The sequence below is a fragment of the Tenrec ecaudatus genome, chromosome X (assembly GCF_050624435.1).
Source record: "Tenrec ecaudatus isolate mTenEca1 chromosome X, mTenEca1.hap1, whole genome shotgun sequence".
NCBI classification, from domain to species: domain Eukaryota; kingdom Metazoa; phylum Chordata; class Mammalia; order Afrosoricida; family Tenrecidae; genus Tenrec; species Tenrec ecaudatus.
This window is the reverse complement of record NC_134548.1, coordinates 48568204-48585708: the sequence shown is the minus strand read 5'-3', so window position 1 is coordinate 48585708 and position 17505 is coordinate 48568204. Positions and strand designations below refer to the sequence as shown.

Below are 17505 nucleotides of genomic sequence, written 5' to 3'. Positions count from 1 at the left end.
ACCCTTAGTGTTTTGCCTTGATGTGGTGGGATCAGATGGGGCGCAATTCCCACACTGTATCTCCAGTATTCTCCCCTGTAGGACCAAGGGTCAGTGAGGGATATCGTGTCTCATAGTGGGGCCAGCCATATGGTCTTCTCTGTGGATTGGGTTATCTGAATATTGTCGTCAAGGCTTGGTGGGCCAGGATGTGCTCCACGCTCATACGTTTATTTCTTATGTCATGAAGAAAGGAACTAGAACTTTGAGAAGGCAATGAAAACCTCCAATTTCCCTGTTCTCAAGCAACATTGGTAGAAAGAAGAAACTTGTCAAGGAGGACATAATGTAGATGTAAGTAGACATTACATCTTCAGGCCACCAGTTACTACTCTAAGGTCTCTAAAGTACAAATTTTAGGAAAGCCTATCAATTATTGAAGGTTCCACAACTTCCTTTTTTCACCCATAAGACTTTTATAATACCTGAGTAGCACCTAGAATGGGGCAGAACAACAACAAAAAACTGTTCCATGAACAACATAATCAGTTATTAAAACTATTACCTTCAACAAGGACAGTGTGATGGTGCTTCCTTTTCATGGTTTCAGTCAAGAGCTAGGCCAAGGTTCAGCTGTCCTGAGGCAGAATTTGTCCAGTACTTCTGTGGGGAGAACATTACAAGGGAATGGTAGGATAATGGCGGAAAGAGGAAATTGAGAAAATTATGTCCCCAATGCAGAACAGGCTGAGTAAAGACCTAGCAGATAAGCTTATAGGAGCCTGAGGAGGGAGTGAGGAACCAGAAACTTTGTCAGTTCTGTGGGCTTAAAGGCCTGTTAAATCCTCCCCTTGTTCTGGGGTACATTTCTGTGGTTTTTTTAACACACATGTAAGATATAACCACCAGCATAATCAGGATACAGAACAGTTCTATCACCATAATAATCTCAATTTACAGTCACACTCTCTGCCCTTCCAAAATATCTTATAGAGGAAATCATACTGTAAGAAATCTTCTTTTGTGACTGGCTTCACTTGAGATTCATTCATGTTATTATGTGTAATTTTAATTCCTTTTTGTTGCTGAGTAGCGTTTCATTATATGTATCATGTACCACAGTTTTCCCTTGCTATACCACAGTTTTCTCTTATCCATCCATTCACCTTTTGAAGGACTTGCGGGTTGTTTCATGTTTGTTGTAATTTGGAACATATATTGTGTACTCTTTTATGAATGTAAGTTTTTATTTCTCTAAGGTCAATATCAAAGAGTAAGATTATTGGATCATATTGTTAGTGTACTTTATAAGAAAATTACAATATTCTTGATTGGGCTGTACCATTTTTGCATTTCCACTAGCAATGTATGATTATCCCAAACACTTCATTTCTTTGTCAACATTGATATTGTAAATATACTTTTTGACCTATGTGTCCTGAATGAAAAAAAGGAACCAGAACTCTGATAAGACAAACAAAATCTCACATCCTCATTTTTTATTTATATTTCTCTAATGCATAAAAAGATCTCTCATATGATAGTTTGCCATCTTTGTTTTGGTTAAAAAAAAATTTTTAATTTTATTAGGGGCTCATACAACTCTTATCACAATCCATACATGTACATACATCAATTGTATAAAGCACATCTGTACATTCTTTGCCCTAATCATTTTCAAAGCATTTGCTCTCCACTTAAGCCCTTTGCATCAGGTCCTCTTTTTTCCCCTCCCTCCCTGCTCCCCGTTCCCTCAGGAGCTTTTGATAATTTATAAATTATTATTTTGTCATTTCTTGCCCTATCTGGCATCTCCCTTCACCCCCTTTGCTGTTGTCCGTCCCCCAGGGAGGAGGTCACATGTAGATCCTTGTAATGGGTTAAATTTTTATTCAAGTAGTTTGCACATGTTTTTGAAAAGTATTGTGATAATTATAAATTCACATATAGTTGTCAAAAAATAATATTTTAATGCTGAAGATGTTTGAGCAGAGTTTCCAGACCATGATGGACTCGGAAGAAAGACCAAGTAATCTACTTCCAAAAATCAGCCAATGAGAGCAATGTGGGTCACAGTGGTGTGACACCAGCATCTCATGGGAATGACATAAGGCCTCTCAACCATTTGTTGCAGTGTGCATGTGGCCGCAGTGAGTTGGGGGTGGGGGGTGACTCAAAAGTAGTTAACAGCAACTTGTCTGTTAAAAATAACATCAACTTCACCTGAATGAGACAGGAATTGATTTAACACTGAATACTAATTAGCACACATTTGGCATTTGTACCACATTGAACCAGTCAATTCATGAATGTGTACTGATCTTCTAATCCAGAAACATGTATTTAGGTTTTGATTCCTTTAATTGGAATTTTGTAACTTTTTACATACAGATCATGTACATAGTTTATTACATGTATATCTACCCCATTTTCTTTATAGTAGATTTAGCTAGGATGGTGCAGTTCAGTGAATAATTTAATATGAATCACTTAGCCATAGTATTTGTAACTCACACCAAATGACTGTTTACTGAAGGCTCTGTGTAAGAGAAAGTGGAAGATGATACTGATAGGATTATATGATTCAGCTGTGAGGAATTCTTAACAAAATTAATTGTGATATTATTTTACTGGGTATAAAATGAGTCCTCTCAGAAGCAGGAAAAGGGGATTTCACTGACAACAGGAGATAACATTCAAGAATACAGTATGTCCCAAATCCCTGTTAATTGAACCTCCTTGATGCAGAAGAAGGCTAGAACACCAGAGAAGGATCAGAGAGCAGCAGCAGCAGGACCAAGGGTCAGAGTACCAACAGGATTACGTCAGGCTATCAGAACTGTCCATTTTATACAATGTATTGACACCAGTGTGGAATGAAAGTGGAATGGCTGGGCAGATCCTTACAGTTCAGGAAGAGTTGTACAGCAGCTTATCTTGGTTGATTTGGAACAGCAGAGTAAACTATTTCAAATGCCACTCATTGCCACACTCAAACTGTCCTTCCACTTCCTGTCTGCTTTTCACACCCATCAACTGATGCCCCAAAACTAAGTAGCTCCCATTTACCTGTTACAATGACAGGATGGATTACGGAATCCACTATGTACCTCTTACTAACTGTAGCCTCTGAGTTTAACTAGTCTGGAGCAAGGCAAGGGACCATGATTAAAACTAGGTGAGATTTTTCAAGGAAGGCTCGAGAGAAATATTAAGAGCAACAAATGAACTCCAGGAAAAATCCTATTGGGGAAAACGTTGCTCTAAAACATCCCATTAAGTCTTCCAGGTTTGAGCTCTGCACACAGCGCGAAATTTAGGCAACAGAGTCCAGGTCCAAAGACCTATATAACCTAAGGATTGCCAGCATGCACACTGTAGTCTTTCTTTTTTTAAAATTTTTAAAATCTTTTTACTAGGGACTCATACAACTCCTATTATAATCCATACATACATCAATTGTGTCAAGCACATCTGTACATTCGTTGCCCTCATCATTCTCAAAACATTTGCTCTCCACCTAACCCCTGGAATCAGGTCCTCATTTTTCCCTCCCTCCCCACTGCTCCTCCCTCATGAACCCTTATTAATTTATAAAGTATTACTTTGTCATATCTGGCTCTGTCCCACGTCTCCCTTCCCCGACTTTTCTGTTGTCTGTCCCCCAGGGAGGAGGTCACATGCAGATCCTTGAAATAGGTTCCCCCTTTCCAACCCACCCTCCCTATGCCCTCCAAGTATCACCACTCAGTCCACTGGTGTTGAGGGAATCATCCGCACTGGCTTCCCTGTGTTTCCAGTTCCTATCTGTACCAGTGAACCTCCTCTGGTCTAGTCAGGCTTGCAAGGTAGAATTGGAATCATGACAGTTGGGGGTGGGGGGGAGAAGGAAGCATTTAGGAACTAGAGGAAAGTTGTATTTTTCATCGTTGCTACATCGCACCCTGACTGTCTAGTCTCCTCCCCAAGACCCTTCTGTAAAGGGATTTCCAGCGGCCTACAAATGGGCTTTGGGTCTCCACTCCACACTCCTCTACTCATTCACTACGGTAAGAATTTTTGTTCTGACACCTGATACCTGATTCCTGTAGTCCTTCTGGCTCAATCTACAGGGAGAGTCTGTCAATTTCCATTACAGAGTACTCTCTAGTGTATTACAGTTGTCCTTAAAGCTCTTCAATTTGAGCAACTCCTTGACATGCTTCTTCTTTTGATTGGAGGGGAGGTATGCCACCTGGCTGGTTATTGTGAAGGCTTCCGAAGACTGGATAAGGTCTGTGGCTGCTCACAGGTGGTACAACTAAGAGTTCTCAATTTGTGTTTTGACCGCGGTGACCAGCACAGTCAGGGCCTCCTGTTAGCATAGATATTCACTCTGGCCAAAGACCCTTGTCCCATAGCAGGCTGTCTCATAGCAATCCAGAAGATTATCCATGAGGATCTTGCATACACCCTTGAAAGGAGTAGTAGCCTTTTGAAAATCTAGCAGGAAGGTGTGGAAAGTCCTGCCCATTAGGGTACCTGGGTGCCAGTCTTCAGTGGGAAATGGGATTTCAGAGGCACGGATGGCATCCAGGCCTTTCATCCTGTACAGATAGTTTAGTGATTTTGATTTCCCTGGGTTTCCAGGTGCAGCCATGCAGCATCCTCATCTTCAAGAAACTGGGGTTCATAGTTGATATCCCGAACCCTGGAGAGTCGAATATCAATCTCCTCTTTCAGATCTTTGTAGGCATTGTGTCCCACAGGGCTATGAGGTCCCCTTCGAGTTTTCATTGCAACACACATGATTTGCCTCTTCACAAAAATAAAGAGCAGTACAAACATCAGGATCCCACAGGCCATCACCTCGGACAGCCAGTTATTGCTGGAGGCCAGGGCTTCACTCAGCCTATGTAGAGCTGCTCAGGTTTACTGATTTGACCTGATTCATCAGCATTTCCTGGAGCTCCTGGACCATATCCTTACAGGGAAAAACCAAGGAAACCTGGCCTAAAAACATGACAGCTTGCAGGTGGGGGTGAGGGAGGCAGACTCTGTAATTTGTTTTATACATTGTTGAATTCAGTTTAATATTTTTGGAGAGCTTTTGTATCTGTGACCACGAGAAATATTTGTCAGTAGTTTTTCTTGTTATATCTTTATTTAATTTATATATGAGAATAATAATCTAATAAAATAAATTGGTGTTTGCTCCTCTTCTATGTTAATTATTTTTGATGATTTTATATGTTAATGAGGGTTACTGGTCTATAGTGTTTTTCTTTTGTTTCTCCTTCTTTGTTCTAGCCTTGTTTTGTTTGATTTCAGAATCATATCCATCTCATAAAATTACGTGGAAAGTGTTCCTTCTTCTCTTGTTCTCTGGAAAATGTTGCCTGGAATTTGTGTAACTTTTTGTCTGAATGTGCAGAGAATTTTCCAGTGAAATCATGTGAATCTGGAGTTTGGATTTATTTTTTAAGTTTTAGCTAGAGATTGAATCCTTAACTTTTAAAGGATGATTCAAGTTATGTATTTCATCATCTTGGGGAAATTCGACTAGTTTGTGGTTTTCAAAAAATAGGTCTAAAAAACAAACTCACTGCTATCAAGTTAATCACAACTCTCAGTGACTCTATGTTGTTATTGTTGGCACTGAGCATTGTCAAGTCGGTTCTACTCATAGCCTCATAGTTTCTACTACAGAGCAAATCATTGCTTACCATGCACCTTCTTACAATTGTTCTATTTGAGCCTATTGTTGCAGTCACTGTGTCAATTCTTCTAGTTGAGGGTCCTCCTTTTATTCACTGATGGTACACTTTACCAAATAAAAATAAAACTTCCCCTGTGGGGTACAAGGTTGTAAACCTTCACTGGAGCAGAGGGCTCATATTTCTCCCATGGAGGGACTGGTGGGCTCCAATGCTGATCACGTCACTTGCAGTCTGACACGATGCCCACTATGCCACCCAGACTCCTGGAAATTCATTGATTGCATTTAAATTGTCAAACATATGTTCATAGAGTTATTTCAATTATTTTCTTATTCTTTTTAAATATCTGTTGTGTTCTGCAGTGTTATACTTTCATTATTGAGAGTAGCAATTTGTGCTCTTATTTTTCTGTTAATTCTTACTAGAAATTTGTCTGTTCTTTTTAAAAAAACCAACTCTTCCATTATTCTATTGTTCAATTGTATTGTCTTGAATTTTTTCTGCTTTTATTTTTTTTACTTTTTCTATCTTCATTCTTTGGGTTTATTTTGACATTCTTTTCCTGGTTTCTTGCAGATAGTAACTAAGATTATTGATTTAAGACATTTCTTCATTTCTAATGTAAGCATCTATTGCTATAAAACTTCCTCTAAGCAATATTTTAGCTATATCATCACGTTTGATATGCTGTATTTTCATTCTTTATGACCTAAAGTATGTGCTAAATTTCTTTGTATTAACCCATAACTTATTTGGAAATTTTATGTTTAATTTTCCAGGCATTTAAGTATTTTCTTGTTGTTTTGTTCTTATTGATTTAGAGTACAATTCCATTTAAAACCTTCAATTTGTCAATATTTGTTTAAGGACACTGCATGTTATCTTTGTAAGTGTTTCATCCATACTTCTTCTGTATATATATATATATATGTGTGTGTGTGTGTGTGTGTATATTTATAGTAATGTGGTAAATAAAATAAGCAGACTCTAGATTAAAAATGTTTGACTTGCAGATAATTTCCTACTTGCCCTTTAATGTTATATATATTTAACCTCAGTCACAAATAAGTGAACAAATTCCTTCTTACAACAAACTTTTCACCACAAGTACCCACTTGCAGCATATACAACTTTTGAATTAAATTTCGACTAAATTAGAACCATAGGCACCAGTTCTTACTTACCTAAAATCCATATTGTTCAGAACTAGAGAGTTCCCCTGGGACTGCTTATGTACATAATGAAATATATGCCATGCCAACAATTGATTACATTCTTCAAGTTCTTCAACCATTCTTACTCTCCTTTTTCAAATCATTGCACTATCATTAACAAACTCAAGACCCCTTAGGAAAAATTTCCTTTTTATACTTTCAGCACCCTCCCTTGTAACCACTAATAATCTTTGTTTTCTATATATTTACATATTTCATGTAAATAAGATCATACAATATTTTTCCTTATACAAATACATGTTTCACTCATAATCTTTTTAAGGTTTATCTGTGTTGTGATATGTGTGAGAACTTCATTTTCTATATGTGAGTAGTATTCTTTTTTATTTTAATAAATAATTTTATTGGGGACTCATAGCTCTTATAACAATACATACCATCAATTACATCAAGCACATTTGTGCATATGTTGTCATCATCATTTCCACAACATTTTCTTTCTACTTGAGCCCTTGGTATCATCTCCTCTTTTTTCCCTCTCCCTCCCCCATGTTTATGAACCCTTGATAAATTTATAAATTATTTTAGTTTTTATATTTTATACCATCCGCTGTCTCCTTTCAACCATATTTCAGTTGTTCGTCCCTACATTTTTCATTGCGATCAATTCCCCCTTTCTCTCCTTTTTCCCTCTCCTGGAATCACTACTCTCATTACTGGTCCTGAGAGGTTTATCTATCTTGTATTCTGTGTTTCAGAGCTCTTATCTGTACCAGTGTACATGCTCTTTTCTAGCCATATTTGTAAGATAGAACTGGGGTCATGATAGTGGTGGGGAGGAATCATTAAAGAACTAGAGTAATGTTGTGTGCTTTGTCAGTGCTATACTGCACCCTGACTGGCTCATTTGAGGAGTATTCTATTATTTATATACAGCATTTTATTTACCTAGACGTCTGTTCATGGATATTTTAGTTGTCGTCCACATTTTGGTTATTGTGAACTGTGCTGCAATGAGTAACAGTGTACAGGTTTCTGATTGTGGTCCTGCCTTCACTTCTTCTGATATTATACCTAGAATTGGGATTGCTGGGTTATATGTTCAACTTTTTTAGTAGCCACCAAACCGTTTTCTATAGTGATTGTGCCATTGTCCACAAGGATTCTGAAAAATGAAGAAATAGTTAAAAGTATGTGAGAAAGGAACCAAATCATCCTCTAATAAAGTTTCAAATAACAATGATGTCCTATTCATTTAGCTTCTTTAATAAAACGATACTTATAAATCAAGAAATAAAACATTTCTAATTGAATAGCAAGAGAGAGAACTCGAAGATGTCTTCTCAGAACATGCGTCCAGCCTTTGATTCAATTTAAGACACCTGGCCTTGGTATATCACTGACCCCAGGTCCAAATGCTTCTAAGATCACTACGTGGAAAGTCAATGTTATTATCACTGTTCTACCTCCCTGAATGTTCCTCTTGAAAGCAATTGAATTTTGTATTTTTGTTTTACAGTTTCAAAGGATATTTAAAACTTTTTTACTTCAATATAGAGGTTATAACATTATATCTTTGAAAGATAAATTATTACTAGGATATTTTTGCAAGCATCCTGCTCATTTTAGGAGCTAAAAAGCATCATGTGCCACTTTAGTACTGAACGGTTTTTCATAGGAATTGAGCTATCTTGATTGCTACACTTTGAAAACCTTCATGGATCCCTAATCATATAATGAGTGATTCCCATCCAGATGCTTATCTATCTATCTGTTATGCCTATCTCCTTACATATCTTATAATTCTGGTCAAAGAGCAGGTTGTGGTAGAGATTTTGACAGTCTTATTTTACACATGTGCCAAAGAGCACAAAACTCATAGCAGTAGATACCCAGTCAAACAGAACATGTTGGGGGAAACAACAGGGAGAGAGAGAGAGAGAGAATGAGAAATAGTTCCCTTTGTTTCCTCCACAATTTCATAGTTCCCTGAGGCTGTGAAGCAAATCTCTACTTACCCATCCTTGACAACATACCTTGTAGCCCGGTTCAGCTGGCAATTGAGAGTCCCTTTGAAAATATTATCTCCAGATCTTTGTTTTTCTCTCAAGCTACACTCTTCTGGCTACCCAATAAATTAATCAGTTATAGTTCAAAGGATTCGACAAGTAATCAGAGAAGCTAGATTGGATGAAAAAAATGTGGTGTCAGGATTGGAGTAAGGCATATCAACAACCTGTGATATGCAAATGACACAACCTTGCTTGCTGAGGAGGACTTGAGGCACTTGTTGAGGAAGATAAAGGATTGCAGCCTTAAGTATGGATTAAAACTCAGTGTACAGAAGACCCAAATCCTTACAACTAGATGAATATGAATATGGACCATCATGATAAATGGAGAAAAAACTGAAGTTGCTAAGGATTTTATCTTTCTTGGATCTTCGATCAGTGCTATAGAAGTAGGTGTCAAGAGATCAAAAGACAAGTTGCATTGGGTTAATTTGATGCACAAGACCTCTTTAAAGTATTGAAAAGCAATGATGTTACTTTGAGATCTAAGGTGTATTTGACCATGGTATTTTTGAATATGGAAGACTGAAGAAGAATTGATTCATCTGAATTGTAGTGCTGGCGAAGAATATTGCAAAGACCATGGATTGCTAAAATGACAAATCTGTTTTCAAAGACATACAGCCAACATGTTCCTTAGAGACAAGGATGGTGAGACTTTTTCTTGCACACTTTGAACATGTCCTTAGGAGAAACCAGCCCCTGAAGAATGACAACCAACCCTCATGCTTGAGAAGGTGGAAAGACAGTGAAAAAGGGTAAGGCCCTCAATGAGATGGATTGACCCAGTGGCTGCAACCATGGGATCAAACATAACAACAATTTTGAGGCTGGCACCGGACTTGTCAGTGATTCATTCTGTTGCTGCTAGCTATGGGTCAGAACTGACTTGATGGCATCTAATGACAATACTTGAAAGGATTTCCCAAAACGAAGACCTCAATCTAAAGAAAATCAATAAACTCAAAATAACTTTTGTGAGACTTTACCTGCGTCCCTCAGCAAACTTAACACTGCACACGAGTGTTTGTGGTCTTGCTTAGTGGAAGTCGAGGGAGGAAATCAGTGCACTTGAGGATCAAAGCACAGCTTATCTTTCTGTGTGAGTTTAGGATTAACTTGCCCTTGGATAGAGAGAGTGCTTTTGTCGTCTCCAGGAATGTCTAAAATCTGGCACTGGCCCTTGGAGAAGTTAAAGATGAAATAAACTAGCCAAGGATTTGTAATGTGCTGTTTATTAATGTTCAAAATTCCTTTCAAGGCATCTTGTTATAGCTAATCTGCATTGTTAAAAGATGTATAAATTAGTGGTTTGTAACAGGTATGGCCCAAACTAAAATAGAAGCAAACAAAAACAAATCCACAGAATTGAGTCAACTCCAAATTATAGTGACCTTATAGGACAAAATAGAACGGTGCCAGGGGATTTCTATGTCTATTTTTGGAAGCAAACTGTCACACATCTTTCTTCTAAGGAGCAGACAGTGGGTTTGAAACACAAAGTTATTGATTAACTGCTGACGACTTTAAGCACTGCCTCCCAGGATGACCAGTGGGGTATGAAAGGTATCTTAGTAAACTTGTGTCTAGAATTTCTTGAAATCAAGACACTATGTTCATATCTTGGTGATCCATAATTTGTATGCAAGATCTACTCTTTTCAATGGAGAACAACCTTGGAGGAGTACATGTAGCCATAGCAAATCCCTCAATGATTGCCTACACGTGATTTCTCCGGCATCCTTGCAATGATCTGACCCTAGAAAAAATGATAACGTGCTCCAACTCTAGATGCAAGGTTGAGATATTGGGTTTCTACCTAAAACTCACTTTAGAAAGTGAAGCAAGCACTCGTCCTGTTGTTGTTCAGCACTGTCGAGTAGGTTTTGATCTAGAGTGCCATCCCGACAATTGTTCTTACGTGTGAGCCTGTTGTTGCAGCCCCTTTGTCAATCCATACTCTGCTGCAGCCTTTGAAAATGCTTTACCACTAACTACTTCATTTGGAGTAGGAAATTGTGCCCAAACTGTACCCAATGTCCTGCAAAGTATAAGAGAGCTTCTTATCATCCACATTAATTATGGCACCTAAAACAATCTTTCCTGTAATCACAAATACACCAGAGAACCGTAACTAGTCAGGCCGCTTCCCCTCTCTTGATCAATAAGTAAATAAGCAGACAGATAAATTATAGATAGATAAGAAAGAAACTGCAAAGTCAACAAGGTTATAGGTTCCCTGCCTTACCCTGGCCTGGAAGATACACGAACCAAGGTCCCCTGCATAATCAAAAGCCAAATGACTGTGAAAATAAGGTTCTCCCGCTAGTGAGAATTGTGCACGTTCCGTGACCTGTTCCTTTCTTTTTGGAGCCCGATGGCCCTGTTTCTCTAGTAAACTGTAGCCCTGAGTAAGGCACATCACATGCTGATTTCCATAGTACCATGCTGCTCTTCCTTCTACGCCCTTGTGTGTTTACTTTCTCAATCAAACCCCTGTACCCCTTCCCCCTGCCTCCAAGCTCCAATGCAGAACGCCATGTCCACGTTTAAAGGCAGTATTGAGCAGGGCTTTGAGGGAGAGTAGTATTTGCCTTAGAGGTCAGTAAGGAAAATGTGTCTCCGACCTGATGTAATAGAATTTCCAAACACTTTCTGAGAAGTCCTTATTATTTCTGATAACATGTTTGGGTACTTTTCTAACAGACTTAAATGAAATTAAGAGCCTGGGTAAAGCTACTTAATAACTTATCCAGCTGTCTATCAGAAAGCTGTCTAAATATCTTTAACAAAACATACCTTTTCATCTTATAGCCACTCTAACAATGACGTCTCACTCCTCCCTGCCTACTCTACAGCTGCTACCTTTTTCTGGGCATTGTTGTAGTGAAATCTTGCAATTGGGCTCATTTTCAGAGCGTTTGCTTATCTAAGTCAAGAGATGAAAGCTTGGAGAGGAAGTTTGGGGTCAGAGTACTGGGTGACATGATGCTTTGGGCAGTTAAAATAAATGTCCTTGTTGACGGAACTGTGTTCCCCCCAAATGTACACTATAATCCAAACTCTGTGTGAATGTCACTTTGGAAATGGCCTCAGTTAACGTAAGGCCATACTGAAGTAAAGTCCTAATCCAATCTGAGAGGCATCCTATAAAAGAGAAAAATAGACAGACACAGAGGAAGGATGCTGTTTAACAAACACCACAACTGCAAGCCAAGGAACACCTGCAACGACCAGAATCTAGGAAATAGACATTAAGTAGATTCTCTCTGAAAGTCTCAGAAATAATCAACATGCCAGAAACCCTGACCATAGAATTTCAGCCTCCAGAACATTGGATAATAAATGTATGCCCTTTAAAGCCACCAACTTTGGGGTCCTTTAGTACAACAGTAATACACTGGTAATAGAGTCCAACCACACCTAGCTGATCAATGCCTAGACAGGCTGTAGGATGACTCTGCATTCCGGGAAGTAGCACGTGTGGTGTAATAGCAGAGGCCACGAGGGAGTTGCAGTGCAGGCCTTACAAAGGCGTGAGAAACCCTATAAGCATTCTGGGATGAATCAGCCTTGAAGACTTGTTCTGAGTAAAATTTTAGCCTGTTCTGCTGGCATATCGGTAAAATGGTGCAACCACCCACAGGAGAAAGTTGTACAGTGCTTCCTCAACAAATCGGAAACAGACATGCTATAGGATCCAGTCATCTACTTGGGATATATCCTAAGGAAGTAAGAGCTGTAGCATGAATAGACACATGTAGACCCATGGTCAGCATCACATTGTTCACAGTAGCAAAGGGCTGGAAGCAATCTAAATTTCCATCAGTGTAAAAATGGAGAAACAAGTTTGGACTTTTTTACCAACACACAATGGGATGCCATGCAATGATAAATAATAGCTGGATCTTGGAAGTACTTCATAACATGAATGAACCTGGATGACATCATGCTGAATGAAATCAGTGAATCACAAAAAGAAAAAAGAAAGATACTTTTATGGTTACTAGGAGAGAAGGGAATGGAGGGGAAACCACAGGGTACAGTGTAGAGGTGTTAACTTGGGTGAAGGGGAAAACAGTACACAACAGGTAAGTGGGTCAAAAATGGTGGAAGCAGAGCAAGACATTTGCGAGGTTTACAAGAGTTATAGGCAACCGAGGCAAATATTGCTATATACACAATCTGCCAAAACTGGTGACTACAAATAGGTCCTGAAATAGATACACAGGCTGAATTACACATGTTATTTGTGGAAGAAAAAGTGGCCATACCAGTGAATATATAAAGACTTATGCGTCCTTCAATTCTATCTTACAAATCTGACCAGACCAGAGCATGCACACTGCTACAGGATTCCCTCAAACACAGGGAATCCAGGATAGATAAACCCCTCAGGGCCAACAAGGAGAGTAGCGCTACCAGGAGGATTAGGGGAGGGTGGGAGGAGAGAAGGGGAATCAATCACAAGGATCAAACTAGAACCCCTTCCAGGGGGACAAATAATGGAAAAGTGGGTGAGGGGCGATGGACGACAATATAAGATATAGCACTGATAATCTATAACTTATCAAGTGTTCCTAAGGGAGGGTAGGTGGGGGAGGGGTGGGGAAGAAATGGGGAGCTGATATCGGGCTCAAGTGGGAAGAGAATGCTTTGAAAATGATGGTGGCGGCATATGAGCAAATGTGCTTAACACACTGGATGAATGTATGGATTGTGGTAGTAGATGTAAGAGCCCCCAATAAAAGTATTTTTTAAAAAAATACTTAATAGATGGTAGCTGTATATGTGTATTTATCTTCGTTTCAAATATATACTTAAATGTGGTAGAGCATGCAGGAAGAAAAATAATGAATACTTCTTAGATATAACAAAGCTCCTTAGGGAAATAATTCACTCGGACAGGTGGGTAGCTACTTTACTTGGTATATAGGGTCGGTTTCAGGGACAAGTTCCATTGGCGTAACATAGCTCACAAAGACAATATTATATATCCTACTTGAGAGAGTTTAACTGAGCAGGCATTGGTCACTCTCCAGAGGAAAGAAAAGTAATAAAAATTGAAAGACGGGTGGAAATAGTTAGTTCCATGGACTCCATGAGCCTGAGACCAGAAAAAAACTAGATAGTACCCAGCTACCACCACCAAGTGCTCTGAAAAGGATCTAGTTAGAATGTTCTTGATAGAGTGGGAGAGAAATGCAGAATGAAACTAGAAACCATGAAAGCAATGAGTCTTACTGGTCAGATCCAGCAAGGCTTCCTGGTGAGCTCCCCTTACTCTTCAGGGTTGGAACTGGGCACACTCTTGTGGCAGAATAATCAACCATTTAAGAGCAAAAGGGCAGCATTTGCCCAAGGGCAAATTCCAAAGCTTTAGGAAAGAAGGAGGAAAGGAAGTAGGAAATAGTGAGGAAGTAGAGTAAGTGATGGTCCCCTGAGGGTATTGCAAATAATGCATTGACATAAACAGTACATGGATTTTTATATATAAAACTGATTATCTGCTTTGTAAACTTTCCCCTAATTCCCCATAAAATTAAAAACATTTTTATTTGTTATATATTTCTGAGATTTTAAAGACAGAGCAACAGTAATTACGCATTATTTGATATTAATTTATAACTAATTAAGAATCTTGGAATTATGAAAGCCTTTTTATAAATATGATATTTGTGACAGTGAAATCTCTCATTAAGGACAGAGCTGTACAGAACTGTACTTTTGGAATACCATTTATCATTAGTGATGATGTGAGATATTGGAGCAAGTCAAATAAACAAGTATGTATTGAATGCTTGTGTTCAGTGTTTACAAATAAAGGATTTAAGATTTTCAAAAAAAATATGATGTGTAATTAATGAGTTATCATGGTTACCTGGCCTAATTTTAAATAAATAAAAATAAAAAGATCAAATGTTAATATCCAACACATTATAGATGTTTGTCTCCTAGATGATATGTAAACATATTTGTCCTTAATTAAATTCAAGTTATGTGGATATAATCAACATAAAAATATTTTTATAGATTTATAAGAATAAACCGTAAAATTTTAACTTTTCAAATAATTTTACAAGCTGTTGTTTTTTCAGCTTGATGGCATATGTATATTTTATTTCCTTATTTATGAATTTTTATGTTTAATTGAGAGGAGGTACTGGTAGCCCAGAAGACAAAATAAAAGTGTCTTTAGAGTACTGTTTCTTCTTTATGTAAGGCAATAAAAATTATTTGCTTTCAGCATACTTTACCCAGATGGCAGATGATTTTTGGCTAACTAAACCTGATTGTGCATTCTCAAAAGAGTCTGTTAATTTTTATGCATTTGTCTTCTTTGGGGAATTTCATGTCTGTGGACAACTGTAAGCCAACTGGCATAACTAAAGTCCTAATGCTTATGATGGAGAAATTCTATTGTTCTATTGCAGTTGCTCCATGGTATAGCTACTCTCTGGACAATTTTGCTACTCACACTATTGTACTATCACCTGAAACTATTATGACATGGTTCTTCTCTGAGTTCAAGCTCAAATTCACAACAATACAATTGAAAAGGTAGGCTTCATCTTAACTATCTTTATTCCTCCTGAGATAGCTGCTAGATATCACCAAAGGACTGTTCTTCATCTTATAACCCAGAAAGTGGCACTTATGTGCAAGAAGGGATGTTGGAAATAATTAAGTTTTCTTGGTATGCTCATTATGTTCTTAATAGGCTCAAAAGAATGATAAAATTGCCTTTTACTAGCACACAAAATGGAGAAAATTTTCAGATCAAGAAAGTTCAACAACACTTAGGTTAATTTTGTGTAACAAAGGCACTGCAATATAAATATACTTTAATAATGGTAAATCTCTTTAATATGCGTAGATTATCATTAAATGGTATATTACAAACAAATACACTTAACAATATTAGTCCTAGTTTAAACAACTGATATATATGACACAATAACTGATATACTCCCAGATTAAATAACTGATATATATGTATATATATGATGTTAGTGATCACATGATATATTATATAGGAAATGTATAAAGGTGTTTGAGATTAAACATGGTCATAATGTACTTTTTACCTTTGAGGCATTGCCATCAAGTCCCCTCATAGGGATCCTATAAGACATAATGGTATTTCCCATACTAAATATTTATGGGAGCAGGCAGCCTCATTTTTTTTGTTTTTACCTTTAATGTAATCAAATGCTTATCAAAGTTGATAAGCATATTTGGAGACCTGAAGGATTTGTAATGATCATAACCATGCCAGTGCCTGCTGAAAGCTAGCTGGATGACTGGATACCCATGGAATAAGATTTTAACATAACTAACACAAATAAATCTTCATAAAACAAAAAAAGAAGAAGAAAGTTTATAAGCAGGCCCATATGCTTCATAACCATACATCAGTAAAATATTTTACTCAATTTTATTCCTATATATGTCCTGGAATAATGTGGCAATGTTCTTAATAGTAGGAGATACCCTTTCTCAATTCATATCTACTTGAATGAAAAACCATAAGCAACATTTTGTTAATTTCTCCTGAAAGATCAAAGATAACCTAAGAAATTTGATTAAAAGGCTCTGAGCAAATATGCTTGACTATTTTATTTTAGTTTGCTTTGAGAGACTAGACTCATGGATATATATTGATGTCACCACTCTAATCTGCATTCTATGACTTCCAGTTTATAGGAGAGCTTTAGACTCACAATTCTCAAGTCTATATTTCTTCAAAATTCAGAAAGAGATGCCCTTGAAACCAAAAGTTTTGAAATTTGAAGCCACTCAAAAGCACCCTGGAAAAAAGGGCTTATCATCTACTCTATTTATCATCTAGACTATTTACAACATCGGAGAAATAGGTTTAATTAAGTAGAATTGAGTTGTCTAAATGTGCCAGAGTATAACTGAACTCCATAGGGCTTTTAATGGTTGAGAGTAGATGATAAGCCCTTTTTTCCAGGGTGCTTTTGAGTGGATTCAAATTTCAAAACTTTTGGTTGGCAGAATAGTATATTAACCTTTTGTACTAGCTATGCTTTTACAAGGAATTATTTGAAACAAGCACAGATGTAGAAAGCCTAAGGAAAGAAATAGGATTTTTTATCAAAGTAATAAAACACATACACAAACCAATTGGAATTTGAAAGTTAAAATTCCCAATAACTAAGTGGAAATATAATGGAAAGGTAGCAGAATGAAAAGCAAAGAGGGAAAAAATCACTGAACTTGAAGATAGAACAATCTGAAAAACAGAAAAGAAATAGTTGAAAAAAATAAAAAGAAAGTCCAATGGACAGGTGGGGCTACAATAAAAAATCTAACATTCATTTCATCAGAGTTTTATAAGGAGAAAAGATTATTTCTAAGAGATATTTAGAACAACTATAAATGGGGGATGGTAAAGAAACATAAAGTGAAGTAAGGCTTCAAAAAGGAGCCGCAGTGACCCAGCGAAACTCTTGAGCATTGAGAGGTTAGTAGTTTCAACTCACAGGACATTTCATGGGAGAAAAGACTCGGTGATCTGTTCCTGAAAGACTTCAGCTTAGGAATCCCTATGGG

At 37.6% G+C, this 17505-nt stretch overlaps 1 pseudogene; it reads right to left on the bottom strand.

The window, feature by feature from the left end:
• Nucleotides 1-4111: 4111 nt before the first annotated feature.
• Nucleotides 4112-11466, bottom strand: LOC142433320 (protein C1orf43 homolog pseudogene; annotated as a pseudogene).
• Between the last annotated feature and the right edge of the window lie 6039 nt (nt 11467-17505).